This window comes from Papio anubis, chromosome 6, assembly GCF_008728515.1.
Source record: "Papio anubis isolate 15944 chromosome 6, Panubis1.0, whole genome shotgun sequence".
Taxonomy (NCBI): domain Eukaryota; kingdom Metazoa; phylum Chordata; class Mammalia; order Primates; family Cercopithecidae; genus Papio; species Papio anubis.
In genome coordinates, this window is record NC_044981.1 from 144,976,615 (window position 1) to 144,999,753 (window position 23,139).

A 23,139-nucleotide genomic window follows, 5' to 3' on the forward strand; every position below is an offset into this window, starting at 1 on the left:
ATTATATATTTTTAACCTTATGTTTACCAAATATTTAAACAAATAAATCAAGGTATCAGATACCCACATGTTTTTACTTAGCAAATTATCTTTATTGTAGATTTGGCTTTTCAAGTTAGTTTCTATGCCAGAGTTATAAGACTGGGCAGGTTATTAGCTTACCACGCAAAACATCTTTTGTGTGTGAATAAAGGAACGATAAAATATTTACATCATATGAAAATAAAAAGAAAGGTGTACCAGAAAGGCTGCATAAACACACACATTCCAAATTATCCTAAATTTCAGGATTGTGATGAAATAGATAAAAATGAAAAGAACCAAATAGAAAAAGGCTTGTGCTTGGCAGCAGTTCTGTAGTAAGACTCTGAGATGCTATCCTGAGTTCCTGATCAGCTTTGAATGTTGCATGCACTCTGGTGGTCTGTGGATGATGAGAAGAGAGGAAGTTGGGTCATCACTCTCAGATGAAAAGGAGTGCCATTTGAAAACACTTTTAATACTGCCAACAACTATAATCTTCACCATCTTGCATTTTAAACTGGTAGCATCAGAATAGCTGAATCTCTTAGTTCTTCATTCTTATTTTGACATATATTTCAGGCCTGAGATAAACCTTATTTTTCAAGGCGGGGCAATCAGGATCAGGAACAATAATAACTCTCTGTAGCCAACCTGTGGGGTCTTCATAGAGGATGTAGATATACAGAAATTCAGTGAATGGTGACTAACCATATTTATGACTGTGTAACAAGGTATCCAGAGACAGAGATGTTTAAAACAAGAAATACTGATTATCTCTCAGTTTTTGTGGGTCAAGAACCAGGTTAGAGCTTAAATGAGTGTCTCCAGCTCAAGGTCTCCCAGTAAGTTGCAGCCAGTTGTCAACCAGGAATGCAGTGTGATCTGAAGGAATGACTGGGAAGGGACCTGCTTCCAAGCTCACTCACATGGCTGTTGGTGGGTGTTGGCCCCTTACCCCAGGGACCTTTGCACAGTACTGCCTCAAAACATGGTATTTGGTTTATCCCAGGATGAACAATGAGAGAGAGAGAGAGAGAGAGAGAAAACCAAAGACGGAAGATCAGTTTTTTATAACCTGTTCTCAAAAGTGACACTTCTACTCTACTCTATTCTTTAGTAAAGGGTCAATAAGTCCAGCCCACATTCAAGGGGAGAGAATTCCATAAGTAAGTGAATACCAGGAGGCAGAGATCCTTGCAGGCCATCTTAGAGGCTGCCTAAACAGTGACACACATCTTTAGTACTAGAGATGTACTTCAGCTGGTCCTCAAAGCCTCAGCAGAACACTGGATCCTCAGCTGTATTTGGACCACTCTCAGAACCTTGAGCTACTGATTTCTGCTCTTAGCTGTATTCCAGTGACCATGATATGACATGGTCTTTCCAACCCTATGGAGACATGTGAGCACAAAGCTTTCAGTTACATACAGACTGCCAAAGCATGAGTTGTGGCCAGTTGGCAATAGGAGAGAAGGGTCTCTTGACCTTTGGTGGTCAAATCAGTTTTCCAGCCTACTTTTTCAAGCCACACTTCTCATAGCCTTCAAGCCTTCAAGCATGCACAAAGTCTTTCTGTCTCAGGGAACTGCACTCCCCATCTTGCAAACTCCTATTCATTTTTCAAAATGTAGCCCTTCTCTGGTCTTTTGGCTAACCCCTTTCCTCAATCGGGCAATGCACATCCATCTCTGATTAATCCTTTCATAGGATTGTGATTACTGACTCTTCACTAGACTGGGCGCTTTTATCCAAAGGTAGAGTTAATGTCTTACTCATATACTTATCCATAGCATCTAGCACACTGACATATAGCAAGGGTTAGCTAAGTGTTTTGCAGCGAATGAATTAATGAATAGAAAAAAAAAAAAAAACCCTGTGAAATATTGTCTGAATATGTCAAGAGCCAGTGCGAGGATATGAGTCACTCTTTTCACGGTTTTGCACATGAGAAGGCTGGTAGATGTGATCCCCAAGGTCAGTTCTTCACTGCCAGATCATTTTGGCAGTCTTTGAACAGCTCTTCTGCCTCTCTGACTTGCCTTACATCTTTGACAATCAACACATCTGTCAGGATTTGTCTTGTCAGTCGGTGATTCTCAACCTGACTCTACATTCGCATCACCTGGAGAGCTTTTAGAAAGTCCTGGCCGAGTGCGGTGGCTCATGCCTGTAATCCCAGCACTTTGGGAGGCCGAGACAGGCAGATCACGAGGTCAAGAGATCGAGATCAACCTGGACAACATGGTGAAATCCTGTCTCTATTAAAAATACAAAATTTAGCTGGGCGTGGTGGTGCACGCCTGTAGTCCCAGCTACTCGGGAGGTTGAGGCAGGAGAATCACTGGAACCCAGGAAGCGGAGGCTGCAGTGATCCGAGATCACGCCACTGCACTCCAGTCTGGCAACAGAGTGAAACTCTGTCTTAAAAACAAAACAAAACAAAACAAAACTCAAAAAAGTCCTAATGCCTGGGACCAGCCCCTAGAGATTCTGATTTAATTGGTCTTGGGTGGGGGTCTGTGCATTGTGCTGAGGATCAAAACTAGGACTTTCAGATGATTAATGTTCAATGGCCATTCTCAGGGTGACTTGAGCTAAGAATCCCAAAGAGATACAACCACAGAGTGCTGAAGACTCTTCATACCAAAGAAATGACCTGAACATTTGGCCCAAAGTACGCTTTCTCTTGTCTCTGGGCCTTTCCATGTGCTGTTTCCTCTGCTTGGAGGACTATTCTTCCTTCAGTCTCCAAATGACGTCTCAGCATACACACTTCTATCAGGAAGCCTTCCTTGATACTCTTATCACCCTAGACTGGGCTAGGTTTTCCTGCTGTGTGCTCTCTTAACACCCCCTTTTTTTTGAGATGCAATTTTACTCTTGTCACCCAGGCTGGAGTGCAATGGCGCGATCTCGGCTCACTGCAACCTCCACCTCCCCGGTTTAAGCAATTCTGTCTCACGGTCTCCCGAGTAGCTGGGATTACAGGCATGCACCACCACACGCAGTTAATTTTGTATTTTTAGTAGAGATGGGGTTTCTCCATGTTGGTCAGGCTGGTCTCAATCTCCTGACCTTGTGATCCACCTGCCTCGACCTCCCAAATTGCTGGGATTACAGGCGTAAGCCACCATGCCCGGCCAACACCCTTTATTTATACCTAGTGCTTATCCTCCTGTCTTATAATTACCTACTTTCTTGACTCTGTTACACATTAGATTATTAACAATTTGGAGACAGCAGAATTGTCTTGGTCATCACTTTATTCCCAGATCCAACAGTGCATGACAGGCAGTCAATAAATAATACAACTGCATACATAAATTTCATGTTTCATAATCTCAGCAATGTTAAATGCCATTGCAATCGAGGCACTGAAAATATATCTATTAGAAATATTCATGTTTCAGCCTATGAGAATTGTTTTCTAGTTGGAATGTAGACAACATCTGACAAAATTAATTTGGTGAACATTTTACACACAATACACTGTACCTTGGATATAAAAAGGTCAATGGCATATTTAACCTCCACACTGCAATTCTAAAAATAATAAATAAAGGGTCACAGACCCTTGTCCCAGTTAATTTACACAGTGAACACAGAATTGCCAGACTCAGAGCACACCAGCCACATCTCAATACATAGCACTGAAAAAATGGGCTATGGTGCTGTTTGTTCCATCAATCAATAACATACTCAAAGTGTTATTCATTACATAGATTCAAAGGAATGATTAGTTGCCTTGCCATTCTGCTGAAGTTTGCAATGCAAAACACCCTAAATAAATGCTTCCATATTGTTTCATCTGAAGTACCTGAAAACAGACAACATGCTTGCTTAGCAGAATTATTCAGGAGGGCAAGAGGAAGGCTTTTTTATTTTTGGCTGAGCAAAAAATGCAACCGCTGAAAAGCCTGCTTGGGGATTTATCTACATGACTCCCATTAACACTGTTCTACAATAGACCATTAGAACTATTTCTAGAATAATGAAAATACATTCCTTAGAGTCCCTGTGCCAGCACTACCCAAACCTCATGAAACAGGGCCATCTATAAGAAACACCAGTACAGCTGGTAATATGCTAATGTTTTGAAATCCACCCCATCTTTTTTTTTTAAATTAACTGGGAGAAGTAATAAAATCCATGGGTGGAAACTTTAGAATTATGGTTTGGCAATTAAATGCATTCTGTTTACTATTTTTATTATCAATATGTCCAAATATAAATAAAAAGATTAGAGAATAATGTATCCTCCTCCCTGATTTAATAAATGTTAACAGCTTGCTGTCTTTTTCTCAGATCTTTATTTTTTGAGAAAGAAAATTTTACAGATGAAATCAAAGACCCCTCTCTGTCCCTGCCAGATTTTATTTCCATTCCTCCTTCCTCAAATCATTGTCCTGATATTGCTTTTTTGTTGTTGTTTTTGTTTGTGGGGGGTGTTGTTTGTTTGTTTGCTTGTTTCATACAGGGTCTCGCTCTGCCTCCCAGACTGGAGTGCAGTGGCATGACCGTGGCTCACTGCAGCCTTGACCTCCTGAGCTCAAGCGATCTTCCTGCTTCAGCCTCCTGAGTAGCAAGCCCAGCTAATTTTTGTATTTCTTTTTAGAGATGAGGTTTTGCCATGTTGCCCAGGCTGGTCTTGAACTCCTGGGATCAAAGAATCCACCCGCCTTGGACTCCCAAAATGTTGGGATTTACAGGCATGAGCCACCGTGCCAGCCTTATCATCTTGATTTTGTTATGTAACTTTTAGGCTGCTGTTTTTGTTCACATTTCTACATGTGCATGTATTCAAAATAGCATATGACTTTCTTTCATGTGTTTTTAAATTTTATGTGAAGGTTTACTGTAAATGCTGTAAATATTCTTCTAGGCTTCTTCATGCTTATCCTTGTTTTAGAAATGCATCCTTGTTTCATGGAAAGCTAATTCATTTATTTTAAATGATGTCTATTATTATGTTTTATGAGTATGCCACAATTTATTCAGTCTTCCACTGATAGACTTCTAATTGTTTCTAATTTTTCAAGCAATGCAGTAAAATTCCTTCCTTCCTTCCTTTCCTCCCTTCCTCCCTCCCTCCCTCTCTCTCTCTCTCTCTCTTTCTTTCTTTCTTTTGTTGTGTAGACGGAGTCTTGCTCTGTCACCAGCCTGGAGTGCAGTGGTGCAATCTCTGCTCACTGCAACCTCTGCCTCCCGGGTTCAAGCGATACTCCCGCCTCAGCCTCCCGAGTAGCTGGGACTACAGGCATGTGCCACTCTGCCCAGCTAATTTCTGTATTTCTAGTAGAGTTGGGGTTTCGCCATGTTGGCCAGGATGGTCTCGATCTCTTGACCTTGTGATTCACCCACCATGGTCTCCCAAAGTGCTGGGATTACAGGCATGAGCCACCGCGCCTGGCTGACATGTATGTCTTTATACACATGTATCTTTATAATTGATATAAAGTTTTGTTTTCACTCTCTCTTTAAAGGACTGTAGAGTATGGCAAATGTGTAAAACATAATGAAAGTTATTCTAATTTGAAGTAAGATAGCATTACAACAACTTCAGTGTTTGAGAACAGACAGGAAAAATCTTGGCCATGTGATTTATGTCTAATTTTGCTAAGCATCTGCAGGATGACCAATCAAATGTGTTTTATAATTTGTTAAACAAACACTTACTAGGATACTTACTATGTGTCAGTGTCCACTTGCTTTACAAATGCTATCTTATCCTCATTATAACCCTGTATATATTGGATACTACTACTAACTCCATTTACAGATGACCAGAGTGAAACCTGTAGGAGTTAAGTAACTTGCACAAGATCACATAAATAAACCAGTATTTGAACTCATGACAATTTGGCACCAGGCTTCATATTCATTCATATTGCAATATTTTCTTTTGCTTGCTGTTTTATAATTATACCATTATCCTCGTGAGTCATGCATTTCTCATTAAGGGATCTTTCCTGACCTACTGGTCCAAACTCACTTGCAGGGCACCCCACTGCCAACTCCAGGGATGCCCATCATACCGGAGTGCCAGTATATGCATGGTGCTCCCCAGGAGTTGCCAGTCCTCAGCTCTGAATCAGCTTAGAGACCAGAATGTGTCCCATCACTATCATTTCAGTATCAGGGATTTGAGTCTCCTTGCCTGATCTAAGTCTATGACAGAATTTTTCCTGTGAAATGTGAAATAAGGCTTTACATCAATTTTTTGGCTTAAAAAGTCTCATTACAAAAATAATCGTCATATGTTCGACTACTTGCTAAGGCCTCAGACATAGTAACAGTGGTCGCACATGGAGTGGGGTGAGGGTGGTGGTGGCTAATAAATGCTGAGCGAATGAAAATTTTTGTCCAAGGGCTGAAACATGGTCCACATTCAAGCCAATGACTGGAAAACAGAAGAACCTTGATTCATAGTATTCTTGTTCACTCCAGTGGTAGTCTGAGTATATAATAAAAGCACTGCAAGACAGCACCCTAAATGAATTCAGCTGAGGGGACAAGAAGTTGCGTTATTTTGGGAACTGCTTTTTCATCAAGGGATCTCATGGGTGGTGCCATCCTTCGCGGTGTTTTTACTCAAGAACAAATCTCAGCACACATTTCAGAGTCTGCAGCAAGAGTGATGCTCCTGCACAGGGGGCAAGATCCTTACTTGAATAAACACCTTTTTGGTTCACAGTGTGATGCCATAATATCATCTCTTTTACCAGAACTCCAAAGGGGAAAGTTTAAGTATTTTTTGTGTGTTTTGTTTTTGAGACAGGGTCTCATTCTGCCACTGAGGCTGGAGTGCAGTGGCGCGATCTGGGCTCACTGCAGCCTTACCCTCCCAGGATCAAGCAATCCTCCCACCTCAGCCTCCCAAGTAGCTGGGACTACAGATGCATGCCACCATACCTGACTAATTTTTATAGAGTCGGGATTTTGTCATGTTGCCCAGGCTGGTCTCAAACTCCTGGGCTCAAGTGATCTGCCCGCCTCTGCCTCCCAAAGTGCTGGGATTACAGGTATGAGCCACCACACCCAGCCTGTTTTACTTACCAGTGAATTTGAAAATAAGTATGACTTACGATGGACATGTAATTACTTACTTTAAAAGCTAAAATATAGTATTGGATTTAGAGTTTAAAACTATTATCTTTAGTATGAAAAGTGAACAAAATTAATGTCCTCATTATATAAAAAAGAAAATCTAAATTGTTTATGAGAAAGATTGCAATCAGTTGCACCTCATAATGCAAAGCTGAGTGAAGGATGAAACACAAAAAAGATACATAAATTTTATCTTGTCTTCTTTCATTTATTTTTATTATTAGATCCAGAGAGTGAGATTAGGAAAAGTATAAAAGGCAGCCCTTTGATATTTTGGCTTAGTAATAAACGGATGTGAGTTTAGCCACAGGCTGCCTCTTGCTGTATGGCACCTAGGAATTGAGTTAATGGCTCTGAACCTCAATCTTTCTACTATTAATGATACCACACATATTGCACACCACGTGCAAGACTTCAAAGAGGAAACTGCACAGAAGGGTGGAAAGAAAGCCAAGAGAAGAAACTTTGTGTTCATTCTCATTTTGTTCCCCTCTCACCAAACTCATAAAGCTCCTACTCATTCTTCAGGACCCAGTCTAAATGTTACCTCCCACGTGAAACCTTCTCAAATTCTCTGCCACCCCTCCCCAGTTCCTCAGCACTTTCTTTTCATTCTTTGTTGTTTTGTTTTGTTTTTGCCCACCCTGGACTGCCTAGCATAGTGATTGAGACAAATTAATTACTCAATGTAAGACCTTTAAAATCTGCTCAATCGCCTTTTTTCGAGAAATGCCTAATATGGATTTGGAAAAATATCTAAAAGCAAATACAATGAATCATCATTGCATAAGGTTCTGGTATTTTTTACTTTAAGCTGAGTACTAGGGAAAAATCCATAAATGCATAGATATCATTGCAGATAGAATAGATACAACACAAACCAACAGTTTTGTCCCGTATTTCTAGTTTTAACAGACGCATTTCTTCATAAATACCGTCAGCCTCCTAAAATGTAATCAATTTAAACTAAGTACATATTCATGCCCCAAACTCCGGTCCAGTTGATACCTGTTTTTGAGCAACTCCCCTTGAGGGCCATTTTACTTTACCTGTTGCAGTTTTCTACATGTGCAGGTTCTTGTTCCGATAAATAGTCCCAAGAGTTCCTGCCTTTTGATTTGGACAGTGAGTATGCCAGGTTGGGCCTTTCCCTCAGGGCTGCCATGTTGCCAGGCTCCAGAAAGCAGTCTTCTCAGAGAAATCAAGCCCGGTGTCCTGTGCAGTTAAGCATCAATGGCAGCCACATCTTCCTGCTGGCAGTGCACCATGATGGAAGGCAGTGGAGCCATTCAGCAGTGGGCTCTCACCCAGGCTATTCCAGGAATGGGGTGCACAATGTCGTGCACCTTAGTCACTATTTATTTATTTATTGATACATATTAGATGTACATATTTTGGGGGTACATATGACAATTTGATACATTCCTGTAATCAAATTAGCGTAACTGGGATAACCATCATTTTAAATATTTGTTTTTTCTTTACACTAGGAACATTTGAATTGTTCTCTTCTAGCTATTTTGAAATGTACAGTTGATTAAGGTTAATTAATTATACTGAGCTATCAAACAACAGGTCTTAAGTATATATTTGTACCAATTAATTAACCTCTCTTCATCCCCTACGACTCCCCTCTACTCTTCCCAGCATCTGGTAACCACCAGACTACTCTCTATCTTCATGAGATCTGCTTTTTTAGCTTCCATGTATGAGTGAGAACATGCAATATTTGTCTTTCTATGCTTGGCTTATTTCACTTAACATAATGACGTCCAGTTCCATCCATGTTGCTGCAAATGATAGGATTTCATTCCTTTTTGTGGCTGAATAATATTCCTGTGTGTGTGTGTGTGTGTGTGTGTGTGTATTACGCTTTCTTTATCCATTCATCAGTTGATGGACACTTAGGTTGATTCCATATTTTGGTTATTGTGAATAGTGCTGCAATAAACATGGAAACGCAGGTAACTCTTTGATATATTGATTTCCTATCTTTTGGGCATAAACTCAATAGTGGAATTGCTGGATCATATGGTTAGTTCTATTTCTAGCTTTCTGAGGAATGTCCATCTGTTTTCCACAGTATTGCTATACTAATTCACATTCCCACCAACAGTGTACAAGGATTCGCCTTTCTTCATATCCTCACCAGTATGTCATTCCTTGTCTTTTTGACAAAAGTCATTATAACTGGGGTGAGACTGTAGTTTTGATTTGCATTTCTCTCATGATTAGTGATGTTGAGTATTTTTTCATATACCTGTTGGCCATTTGTTCCTTCTTTTGAGAAAGGTGTTTTTAGATCTTTTCCCATTTTAAAATCAAATTATTTGACATTTTGCTATTTAGTTGTTTATATATAACACTTCATCTCTTTTGATTATTAATCCCTTATAAGATGAATAGTTTTCAAACATTTTCTGCCATTTTTTGGGTTGTCCTTTCACTTTGTTGATTGTTTCCTTTGCTATGAAGGTTTTTTTTTGTTTGTTTTTGTTTTTGTTTTTTTTTTGAGATGGAGTCTTGCTGTGTCACCCAGGCTGGACTACAGTGGCTTGATCTTGGCTTACTGCAAGCTCTGCCCTCCCAGGTTCACGCCATTCTCCTGCCTCAGCCTCCCAAGGAGCTGGGACTACAGGCGCCCGCCACCACGCCCAGCTAATTTTTTTTTTTTTTGTATTTTTAGTGGAGATGGGGTTTCACCGTGTGAGCCAGGATGCTGTGAAGAAGGTTTTTAACTTGATATGACCCCATTTGTTCATGTTTGCTTTTGTTATCTGTGCATTTGAGGTCTCACACGAAAAAATCTTTGCCTAGAGCAATGTCCTGGAACATTTCCCCAGTGTTTTCTTCTAGTGCTTTCATAGTTTCAGGTATTAGACTTAAGTCTTTAATCCATTTTGATTAGATTTTTGTATATGGTGAGAGCTAGGGGTCTAGATTCCCCCTTCTGCATATGGTTAACCAGTTTTCCCAGGATCATTTATTGAAGAGACTTCCCTTTCCCCATTAGAACACATTCTTGGCACCTTTGTTAAAAATTAGTTGGCTATAAATACATAGATTTATATCTAAGTTGTTTATTCTGTTCCATTGGTCTATGTGTCTGTTTTTATGCCAGTACCATGCTGATTTAATTGCCATAGCTTTGTAGTATATTTTGGAGTCAGGTAGTGTAATGTCTCTAGCTTTGTTCTTTTTGCTCAGGATTGCTGTGGCTACTGGGGTCCTTTATTTCTGTGAAGAATGTCATTGGTATTTTGATAGCGATTACATTGAGCCTATAATTTGCTTTGGGTGATATTGTCATTTTAACAGAGTTAATTCTTCCAACCCATGCTCATGGAATATCCTTTCATTTTTTTGTGTGTTGTCCTCTTCAATTTCTTTCATCAGTGTTTTATATTTTTCCTTGTATAGTTCTTTCAGGATGCTCACTTTTACCACTTTTTCTTCAATAATACTGGAAGTCTGGACCAGAGCAATTAGGCAAGATAAAGAGAAAAAGGGTATCCAAATTGGAAAGGAAAAAGTCACATTAGCCTTGTACACAGATGATATGATCTTATATTTAGAAAAACCTAAAGACTCCACCAAAAAACTTTAGAAGTGATAAGCAAATTCAGTAAAGTTGCAAGATACAGAATCTACATACAAACATCAGTAGCATTTATATACACCAATAGAGAGCAATCTGAAGAAGAAATCAAGAAAGCAATCCCATTTACAACAGCTACTAATAATATAATACCTAGAAATCAATTTAGTCACTTTAAGCCTTGATTTTCCTCATCTATACACTAGTGCTACTAGGTGGACCTGCTTCCTTGAGTGTTTGTAAGAAATAAATGAGTGTGCCTATAGTCCCAGATACTCAGGAGGCTCAGGTGGGAGGATGCCTTCAGCTTGGGAGGTGGAGACTGCAGCGAGCTGAGATCATGTCACTGTACTCCAGCTTGGACAGCAGAGCTAGACCCTGTCTCAAAAACAAAACAAAACAGTAAAACAAACAGTCAACTAGTTCCCTTTCCAGGTGATTTAAAACAATATATGTGATTATTTGCTATCTTCAATGAGTGCCAACATGTTGCACTTCATACCTAAATTTTCATCGTCATGAAGATGTCATTTACAATGAAAAATACTGCTCACTAGCTCAAAATGGTCAATGACAGGTTGGCTATACGTGGGGTGGATGCTTTGATTTGAAATTATTCAAAGTAATCATAATTAAACTATGTACTCATATAAATCTCCCTATTTTCCTAGGGTGAGCCTGCTGAGAGGAAAATGTATTTGTCCTTTTTAATGACAAGACTATTTTGCTATTCTTAATCCCACTTTGTGAAAAGTGACCCTATTTGCCTTTTGGAAGTTTCCTGTGATTGGCTCTGATGTCTCTCGACATTAGCAGATGAATCTGTCAGTTTTGTGAATTTTGTTTTGAACAAAGAGCCATGTAGCAGCTAATGACACACAATGTAAGGGGAAGAGGCCAAGACAGACTTGCCTCCGGACTACTGCCACTTGCTGAGTAGATTTAAGAGACAACATGACAGAAGGTGCCAGCCTGCACTCTTGAGGGCTGACCTTGAGCTCTGACATGAAAGCATCTGTCATGGTGGACACATAGGTTAGACCCAACATGGGAAATTAGCAAGATGGAGTGTCAACGGGCCAGAAGCCTGGTAAAGCAGAAAGCTGGCTGGCCTCCTCTGCCCGTCTGCCCTCCCATCTCCCATCCCAAATGCCAAGCACAGACCCACCAAGGCTACTTCTATGACCTGACATTTATTTTCCATTGAACACTGTTTGTCAGGCATTGAGCCAGAGGCACCATACATTCATTCTTTCATGTAATTACCACCCTATACTCTAGGTTAAGAGCATGGAGCCAGAGAGACCTGTTAAAGCACTGATTCTGCCACTTAACTGGCTGTGTCACCTTGGGAAAGTCTACTATTTGTAAAATGAGGCAAACACCACTTACTTGAAAATAACTGCTATAAGGATTAATTGAAAAAAAAAAGTGTATGTAAAGTGTCTGGCTTGCAGTAAATGCTTGGTAAATGTTAGCTTTGTTATTAACAGCCCTGTGAGAAAAGTATTTTTCAGATCATGAAATTGGATGTGGAAGAGGTTAAATTGTTTTTCCGAGGTCTCTTCTGGCTTTTTATTATAAAGTATTCACCATAAAAATCATGTTTTTGTTTGCGTGGCACATTTAATAAAACAAATCAGAAACATTTTTATTTATATTATTTTTCTGAAATCAAGTTCAGTAGAAAAGCAGCATTTTATGAACAATGCAATAATAGTATACTATACTTCTAGGATACATATATACGTGTGTGTGTATGTGTGTGTGTGTATGTGTGTGTGTGTATATATATATATATGTCTGCATTTCTAACTGAAAATATTAAAGCATGTATTTGTGGGGTTACAAAGTTTGCATTATAACAACCTAGGGACAACGAGCACCATAGAACCCAGATTATCATCATTAAATACCTTTCCACTAAAAGAAACAATAATAGTCTTTGGAGCAATGGCTGATTGCAGATCTGGGTCAGGAAATGTAATATACAAGTTAAGCCTGAAATATCTTGTTACACAAAATAGCAATGAGGCACTCAAAGACTACTAGGGTGGTATCAAAAGGACTGAGAGGCCAACCTGGAGAGTCTTTCACATGAAAGTAACAACAGAAATGGATTAAGATGCATGAAATATGTTTAAATCCATGAATTAGTGATGAATTTTAAAATAACAGCAACAACAACAGTCACCACTAGGGAAATATTTTTTAAAAATCTAAACCCTAATTGGTCACCATTGGAAGATGTTAGTAAACCAACTTATTATTTTGAAAATTGGTGAATAAAGGAAAACAATTAAGTTTTTTTTCTGGGATTCTTATATGAACTATACCACTAGGTGGTAGATGAGGGGAAATTTGTCTTTACGGTAATATTTTTATACCCCCTAATACATTAATAAAAATAGGCCTAGAAGGTCAAGTTACTAGCATTGCAAAGAAGGAGACAACCAAGCATTATGTTTTATGTGGTTCCAAAAAGAAAAAAAAAAAAAAAAAACACCTAAATTTGATCAAGTCTTTGTACTCAACTACCAATTTGGCAAATGTAAAGGTCAGAGGAACATGTTGAAATACACTAGAAAGATTCAGTCAGCAAAATCCAGATTGTGGGATATGCTATAAGCTGGCTACTCAAAGTTTGGTCTGTCGAACGGCAGCAAAAGCATTGCCTGAGATAGACTGAGAGATTTTTAAAATGCAGAATCTCAGGTCCACCCCAGACTTTCTGACTCAAAACCTGCACTTGAACAAATCCTCAGGGGATATGTGTGCATTAAAGCACCGATCATATAGGCCAAATGATTATTTCTTCAAAAAAATGAATAAAAATAAAAGAGAAATGTATAGGTCAAAAGAACTTAAGGAAAACATCAACCACCTGTAATATGCAGACTGTATTTGCATCCTGACCCACATAAACTGTTAAAAGATTATATATATATGTATGCAAAAATTAGACATTTGAACATTGACAGGATATTTGAAATTCTTGTTAATTTCACATGTGATCATGGTATTGTTGTCATGTCATTTTTAAGTTCTTTTAAAAATACACATTTGAAATAGTTACAGATTAAAACGATAAAACATCTGAGACTGGATTCAAAACAATACAGGAAGGAAGAAATGGTGAGGGTAGGGATAAAATAAGCTTGGCCATGAGTTGAAATTTGTTGAAGCTGATGTAGTGCTACATAGATCTTCATTATACTGTTTTGTCTACTTTTTTATAAGATTGAAATTTTTCATAATAAGAAAGCTACAAAAAGAAGAATTCTATTGTAAAGGGAGGGTTTAGCTATGAAGTGGCATTGGCTGGAACATAAGAATAGCAAAGGTGTCTTTGTGTCTGTGGCCTCCTTCCTCCCTACAGTGTCCTTGAGTTATACGTAGTATTATTCTCTTTAGCAGCCAGAGAATGCAGAATTTTGAATTCTATTACTTCCATGTCCTTATTTCAGTCTTGGAGGTCAGGAGGAATACTTGGCAACTCTTCCAGCAGAAGTTTTGACAAGCTCATAATAGCTAAGAACCTCTCTTGTTCATTTCCCGGCATTCTGTTTTTGTGGAGGTGCCTTGCCCTTGTGCTACTGGCCAAGTTGTTCCCTGCCCTTGTTGTTGCATTTACAGACAAAGCCTGTCTATGCTTGGACCACAAAAGTCCTTATAGAGGACCTTTTGTTGGGGTAGGGTAGTACAGTATCTGCACCCAGTATCGAAGCTTCAGAAGCTAGTCACCCTCTCAAGGCATGGTAGTACTGTCTTCAGTTAGGTAGATACTAATAAGGTAGACGCAGCTGGACACAGTAATATCTAACACAATTGTAAGAGAGGACATGATTTGAATTATGGTTCCCGCCAAGAACCAGGAGAGGAAAAGATGCCAAATAATAAGCTAACATCCCAAGCGAAGCCTTCTGTGTCATGCGGCAAACGTGTTGGGAAGCACAGATATCACAGGCCATAGTACAGTGAGGTTCCAGAGAACGACTCTATCCTTAACCACATACAGAGGCCTCAAAGAAGGCATTCAACAATGCCAAGCTACTTTGGAATAAAGATAACAAAGTAACACAAAACAAGCTTCAGTTGTCAACAAGACTATATAAATGTTTATTTACTTCCTGACTACATCAGATTTCTGCCATTCTCTCCCACCTCTGTCTACTCTGATTTTTAAACTTGATTGTGTTACACAGATAATCACTCTGGGAGCTTTGAAAGCTGTTGCTTTCTGGGCTCCACCCCAGACATTTTCACTCAGTAGGTGTGGGCTGGGGCTCAGGAATCTGTATTTTAAAAGCCTCTCAGAGACTGCAATGCTGCTTGTTTCGGGTTACATTTTGCCAACTGATTTAAAGTAATAAATAAGTTGGGCCTATTCCTCTCTGAGGCATTTTGCTCCAGGGCTTGCTACCTTCTTGTCTGGTGACTGGAACCAACTGTCAGAGTAACTATTCTTTTGGTATAAGAATATATTTGATATCTGTTCTAAGTTGCTCAGAGCCCAGGGGAATGGAAGGGGCTATTTTATCCACAAATACAATATTAGAAGACTTCTCCCGATTCCTGCCTTCTCAGGGAAATTTCCTCAATTTGACCCACATTGACTTTTCCTCTGAATTCTCACCGTCCTTCTGCATTGTTCTCTTGATTTGGGAACCTAATTGTATCCTTTCTGATATATTTTCTTTTTAAAAAATTATTTATTTATTTATTTTTATTATTATACTTTAAGTTCTAGGGTACATGTGCACAATGTACAGGTTTGTTACATATGTATGTACACATGTGCCATGTCGGTGTGCTGCACCCATTAACTCGTCATTTACCTTAGGTATATCTCCTAATGCTATCCCTCCCCCGTCTCCCCACCCCACAACAGGCCCCAGTGTGTGATGTTCTCCATCCTGTGTCCAAGCATTCTCATTGTTCAATTGCGACCTATGAGTGAGAACATGTGGTGTTTGGTTTTCTGTCCTTGAGATAGTTTGCTCAGAATGATGGTTTCCAGCTTCATCCAGGTCCCTACAAAGGGCATGAACTCATCCTTTTTTATGGCTGCATAGTATTCCATGGTGTATATGTGACAGTGTATCAATGATGGACATCTGGGTTGGTTCCAAGTCTTCGCTATTGTGAATAGTGCCACAATAAACATACGTGTGCATGTGTCTTTATAGCAGCATGATTTATAATCCTTTGGGGATATCCCCAGTAATGGGATGGCTGGGTCAAATGGTATTTCTAGTTCTAGATCCTTGAGGAATTGCCACACTCTTCCACAATGACTGAACTAGTTTACAGTCCCACCAACAGTGTAAAAGTGTTCCTATTTCTCCACACCCTCTCCAGCACCTGTTGTTTCCTGACTTTTTAATGATCGCCATTCTAACTGGTATGAGATGGTATCTCATTGCGATTTTGATTTACATTTCTCTGATGGCCCCTTTCTGATATATTTTCTAATGTTTCATGTGTGTATTTCTTTTGTCCTGGATAGTAGTAAACTTAAGAAAACAAAGCCTCTGCTCTGTGATCTTTTTCTGTTACACTCTTACGAACATACATTATTGTCTGCTTAACAAATATTTACCGAAATTCTATTACAAATAAATCCTGAAACATAAATAATATAGATCTATTCCACAGAACCTAAGGTCACTATTTCTATCACCTTCTACTACATTTACATATTCTACTGGGGACATTTTAACTTTCCAAAGATTTTATCCACTTATTTATCACCAATGGTGGCACTAGTGATTCAGCCCCTGTGCTCTGCCAATGACAAAACCTAAAGGTCCATGTTAAAATTCATAGAAACAGACTTCCTCCAAAAGGTCCATTTTAAAATATTATAAGTTTTTAAAACCCACGACAAACAAATAAAAACCCTGATGATCCACACTAATTGTCTTTCTTGAAAAATGGTTCTATTCTTGGATATGTACCCATGGATAGAAATTAAACCCCTGAGAATTGAAAGATCACTGTCTCTGAATAGTATCTAACTCTGACTCATGGCAGATGGCTTGTAAAATAATAATACTCAAGTAATAGTTTACCAATACATTTCCAGGACTCGAGGTTAGTTTCGACAACCACTGATGTGAGAGGTAAACCTTTGGGAACCAAAATTGATCATAATATATCCCAGAATCACTGGCTACACAGCTTTTAATACGACGTCCCATTTGTCTGTAGATTCCTTAGGACCTAAAGAAACAGTAGGAGCTTAAAGGTGAATAAAAGAAAACTCTTTGCATTACCAATTAGGAGTCAAGATAGGAGGTAAGAAAGAGGCATAGGCTAAAATTAGGATTCCTAATGTAAATCTGGAAGATAATTCAAGCTATTCTTCAAAGTAAGCCCATCAGCCCTTTTTACTTCCTCTGCTTCTTACATATTGGATCTAATTCAAAGACCAAACTTGGAGTACCCATCCCTGCCCTCCCTCCACCAGTCTATTTTTAGATCTGATTTCAACTGCTTTGCAAAGGGTATGGCTGGAAGTCTGAAGGGTGCCTGAAGGTTGCGGATAGTCCTCTAGCTGAGAAATGAAGCTTCTCACATTACTAATTTCTTAGTAAGAAACTTGACTGTGAACAGGTGTAACGTCAAATGATATTACGAGTGCTTCTTCCTATTTGTCTGGGCGCACCATACCTAGACACCATTGATACTTTCTCCCTTCTCCTTACTTAACTATTTTCCTGAGAGGCCTCTCATTTCTTCCTTGATAACAGAAACTTAGACTCATCCATGGCATGTTATGACTGAACTAAAATCTCAAGACTTGCATTCTACTTTGGAATGAAGATCAGGCCATCCGTCCAGTCTGTGGAACTGCCGTCTGTACCATGCCATCTGTCCTACAAGCTATAACCAGAGCAGGAAAAATTAGGCTTCTCTCTTGATATCTTCATGATGCCCTAAGCATGTGGCTGGCATTAGCAGGTAACTGGATAAATAAATAATGTTTCAAGAAAGCAATAGAAGGTGAAATTTCCAGGAGAGAAAATTGCTGATCTGATCTTGCAATATCCTACCAGAGTTTAAATTAAGGCATGTTGCAATGACACTTTTATATTTTTGAACCCGAGGTCAGAAAGGAAAAAACAGGACGGCATAGTTCCTGCAAGGAGAAATTCAAATGTTGAGTTAGGTGAGGCAATTATACAGTTTTTTAAATGATTATTGTTTTTTCCATGTGTGGTAAAATATACATAGCATAACATTTACCGTCTAACTATTTTTAAGTGCACAGTTCAGGGACATTAAGTAAATTTGCACTGTTGTGCAACCATCACACTATGCATCTTCAGAGCTTTTCATGACCCCATTCTCAAACTCTGTACCCATTAAACAATAACTCCCCATTCCTCCTTCCCTAGCCATTAGGAGCCATTGTTCTACTTCCTGTCTCTATGAATTTGATGATTCTAGGTACCTCATACAAGTGCAATCATATATTATTTGTCCTTTCGTGTCTGACATTTCATGTACTATGTTTTTAAGGTTCATTCATGTTGCAACATGTATCAGAATTTCATTTCTTTTTAAGGCTGTGTAACATTCCACAGTATGGATATACCACATTTTGTTGATATATTCATTTACTGATGGACACTTGAGTTGTTTCCACCTTAGCCATCGCAAATAATGTTGCTATGAACATTGGGACAAGTATCTGTTCGAGTCTCTGGTTTCAGTTCTTTTGAATATGTATGTATATAGAAGTGGAATTGAGATGATGATCCTTTATAAATAAATCATGGGAAGTCAAATGATAAATGAAGCTGTAGGGAACTTTTTTTTCCTGTTGTTTCGGTTCTTCTTTGTAGTCATCCACATTGGCTCTTCTGAATCACCGGAGCCTCAGGCCATTGCATGACAACTCGGTTTGAATCACGTTAGAATCTAACTCAACTTAAGGCCACTCTATGTGAAAAGGGGTGAGTATGAAAGTGGGACATATGCCTTATTATGTTCACACTTTGTGGGAAAGCTGGGTACGTACTGTTTTTAATTGAACTGAAATTCTGTAATATATCCATGTGATACTTCCCACGTAAAATGTGATACTTTTGCAATCTTGTAAACCTCAAAAATCATGACCATAATAAAGTGCTGCTCTGTGTTTAGCATTTTGAAGTCTTCAAATAAAGACGATAAGGAAATAATTCCTGTGCAATGAGTATATTATTGACAGTTAATAAATATAGTCAATTCTTGTAATATAGGTTTTCTTTTAAATAAGTTGCTATAAGGCCTCTGACACAATTTCAACCATTTCCTGACTGCTTTTGCTCCTCCAGCTTAAAATAATTAAAAAGTCCTCTGTTCACATTCTCCAATGGTTTTTCTTTCCTTTTTTTTTCAGTGGGGGTAGGGGGAAGAAGGGAACTTATTTTCTTTGCCTCCCATACAACATTTTAGAAGTAGAAATTATAAAATAAGAATTCTAAAGACTATAGCGATTGATCTTGGCTGGGTGCTGTGGCTCATGCCTATAATCCCAGCACTTTTGAAGCCAGGAGTTTGAGATCAGCCTGAGCAAAACAGTGAGATTCTGTCTCTACAAAAATTAAAAAAAAAATTTAGCCAGGCATTGTGGTACATGTCTGTAGTCCCAGTTACTAGGGAGGCTGAGGCGGTGGGATCACTTGACCCCAGGAAAACAAGGTTGCAGTGAATTGTAATTGTGCCACTGCACTCCAACCTGGGTGACAGAGACCCTACCTCAAAAAAAAAAAAAAAAAAAAAGACTAGAGTGATCTAGAATAAAAATGTGCATACCAAATATTCAAAATCTTTAAATCCTTAAAATGAAAAATATTATGCTCTTATGAAAATCTATGATACAAAATACACTTTAACAGCTGCCATCACCTGTCCTATGAATTTCACTTTTAAGAGGTAACTAAATACCTTTGATAGAAGAGTGATGGACTGAGTCCTTGTTTTTCCTTCTGAATACACCATATTCACAGTGCTAAGATAATCTAGCTTCGCCTCTGCCCGTGGTAGTTCTCTAAGAACTGTCTGTTCATTAGACATTGGTATCTGAAGTCCTGCAGCTCCTTCCACTAACAGAGTCATCAACTACAAGCTGCAAAGTTAGAAAAATCCCTATTAGCATAAACAGGCCATTCTACATTAATAAAAGTATTAACTGCATCATACAAGAACTGGGTATGTTAGACAAATAAAATCCAGATGCTTCACCTCTCTGTCCATCATATCGTCATTTCTGCCATTTCCCATTTTGGGAGAAGCTTGTTAGCCTGGCTGCTATTGTGACAGGAATTCATACTAAAACACACATGAGCTCCTCTACCTCCGTGGCCCACCATTGTCTCGGTATCTCCGTTGCCTAGCAACAAGACTGTCTTATCTATGCGGGCAAATAACCTTTAATATATATATTAGTTAAAAGCACTTCTTGATCTTTCTTTTATTTTTGAAAAGTTTCAAAAATACTCTTTTCTCACATACATTTTAAATTGCCTCATATTTCTGAGAAATAAGACCTCAAGGAGAAATTCAGCGTGCAGTTTTCAGATCTCTTCTGTTTCATCTACCTTAATACCTTGCAGTCTGGCCAAATATAGAAATCCCCATGGAACAGAACTTGTCTGAATGTCAAGGAACACTGTAGTTGACAGGTTTTTTTCCCCCAGGTTCTCAGTGACTCCTAACTCAAAGTCCGCTTTGCCTGAGCCAAGGGTATCAGTGACCAGACCCAGGAGAGAAGATAGGATTCTCCTTTGCCTCCTGATACCAGGGAAAAGAGTGTAACCAAGGTCCCTAGAGAAATGTCTTGGGACACGGATTGCTCACAAAAAAATACCTAGGCAGTGTCTGTCAATTATCAGTTGATTACTTTTAAAAGAGGTTAGGGAAAAGGGAGCAAAAACAAAACAGAAAAAGTCATACATTCATAAACAGAACTAAGGATGTCATTGATTCACAACCCTTAAGCACTCATGGCCTACCATTTTTTGTCTCATTGAGAGACAGTGTTCGGCTTACTATTCTTCACCTTCCTTCCCCACTGTAGACAAAGGTGTAATGGAGAGACATCCCAGGGAATGCTTTCCCATTGGGTTTTCAGAAGGTATTTGGTCAAATTTACCCACCTGGACCCAAAGCTGACAATGGAGCTACAATGAAGGTCCTCATCTACAAGTTTCTATGTGTGCTTGACTTACTAACTATAAACACTGAAAATACTCTCAGGTGAAATGTCTCTGTCTTATACTGGTATACCTTACTTTATATAATGGATATGTTGCCCAAAAAGGTTGGCGTAATGTGACTTTTTAAAATATACCATCACATTTCATATGTTCAGAAAGAGGCCTACAATGAATCATTTTTTTGAGAAGGGAATAATTCTCTTTTAAAGTGTCAATCACGCTCTAATTTAATCTTTTGTAGGTGGTAATTTTCTTGTTATGTTTTCATAGAGTGAAGCCCACCTACATGTAATTTCATGATAACTGTAACAATTTCATATCATAAGACTATTGAAAATATCATCACAATGAGGCATACCTGAACCTACACATACTTTTCCCAATAAGAACTTTTAATTTTTAAAGTTTTAAGATATTTGAAGACAGGACCATGTGTTTTTTAATACATTTTTGTTGCTTACTATGGTACCAAACAGTATCATATACATAGCAGACAAGTAATACATACTTGCTGAAGAGTGAATGAATAAATCAAGCATCTTGTGTCATAGTGGTGAACTTGAGAAAACATTTAGTTTTGAAACAATAAAAAATACAGAAAAGTAATTGGCTACACCAATGTAGCCATGACAGAAAACTGGTAATTTTAATAATTTTTTGAAGTATCTTCAAAATTATTTTAAAGAACAAAGTAAAATTAAAAAGTAAAACACTCCATGTCAAATTGAAGTGTTCACTTTCCTTCATATCCAATACTATTTCCTCCTATCCTAAGAAGCAATGCTAGAAAATTTATGAATTGCCTTGCAAACCATTTTTGTTTTTATACACATGTATATGCATATGTATGCATATCTATATATAATGTGTTTTTGTAATTTTTATCAAATTTATAATACTGGTATTATACTCTAGTTGATCTATATATAATTTTGCAACTTGAATTTTTTTCACTCAACACTATGTTTGTGAGTTATCCATGTTATAAACAAGTAAGTCTGCCTTGTGTTTTAATCTGCAGAGCAGTCTGCTATATTTTATTTACCCATTCTTCCCATTGTGGCACTCACAGTTTATTTCCAATTTTTGCTATTATAAACAATGCTACAATAAACATGTCTCTGGGCCTGTGTAAAACTTACCAGTACCCAAATATACAGGTCCATAGAATATGCACATTTTCCACATTATAGTTTGAATCAAATAAATCCCCAAAGTGTATGAATTTATACTCCACCAGCACTGTGTAAGAGTTCCCGTCTCCCCATCCTTGCTAACACAAACTGGACACAGCCTGCATGCTTATCTCACAACAAATAAGAAGGATAATCTCTCATCAGTTTAATGTTTTGTGATAAAGTCTAGAAAAAGTCCTTAAATGACTGCTAGTACAGGGCTAATAATTATAATATGCCATAACTTGTTGATTTTAGCTCTTTGATATTAATATAGTGGGTTATAATTAAAAGCTTAGTGAGAGGAAGAGGTGTAGAGCTGAGAAGTATAATCTGACCAGAACTGGAATACATACTTACGCATTGTTAAATTTTTTTTTTTATTATTATACTTTAAGTTCTAGGGTACATGTGCATAACGTGCAGGTTTGTTACATATGTATACTTGTGCCATGTTGGTGTGCTGCACCCATCAACTCGTCATTTACATCAGGTATAACTCCCAATGCAATCCCTCCTCCCTCCCCCCTCCCCATGATAGGCCCCGGTGTATGATGTTCCCCTTCCCGAGTCGAAGTGATCTCATTGTTGTTCCCACCTATGAGTGAGAACATGCAGTGTTTGGTTTTCTGTTCTTGCAATAGTTTGCTGAGAATGATGGTTTCCAGCTGCATCCATGTCCCTACAAAGGACACAAACTCATCCTTTTTTATGGCTGCATAGTATGTGGCACATATACACCATGGAATACTATGCATTGTTAAATTTTAAAAAGATGCCCAGATGGATTCAAACTTGTCTTAACTTGTACTAGCATGTTTACAATAATGTGATGAAGTATCCCACCTCTCAGTGTTCTTTCTTCAATACTTAAGGTTTTAACTTTTTATAGACAAGATTCAGGTTAAATAGGAATTATTTCCTGATATAAATGATGTTCAAACACTAGGATTTCCCAAAGTTAGTTATGATATCTACTCCTATAAGAAAACTAGATTAATTATTGTCCTAAATAATTTATAAT

The 23,139-nt window shown here is 38.4% G+C and overlaps 1 protein-coding gene and 1 long non-coding RNA gene across 3 annotated transcripts in view; both read right to left on the bottom strand.

Moving 5' to 3' along the window:
• The window catches only part of SLC35F1 (solute carrier family 35 member F1), a 398,228-nt gene that overhangs the window by 76,777 nt on the left and 298,312 nt on the right, over positions 1-23,139 (bottom strand). The gene's annotated exons all lie outside the window — the stretch shown is intronic.
• Positions 16,151-22,538, bottom strand: LOC103884077. Its single transcript, XR_646542.4, has 3 exons — positions 19,967-22,538; positions 19,670-19,850; positions 16,151-17,873 (listed from the first exon to the last, which is right to left on the bottom strand). It is a non-coding gene; the product is annotated as an uncharacterized LOC103884077 (long non-coding RNA).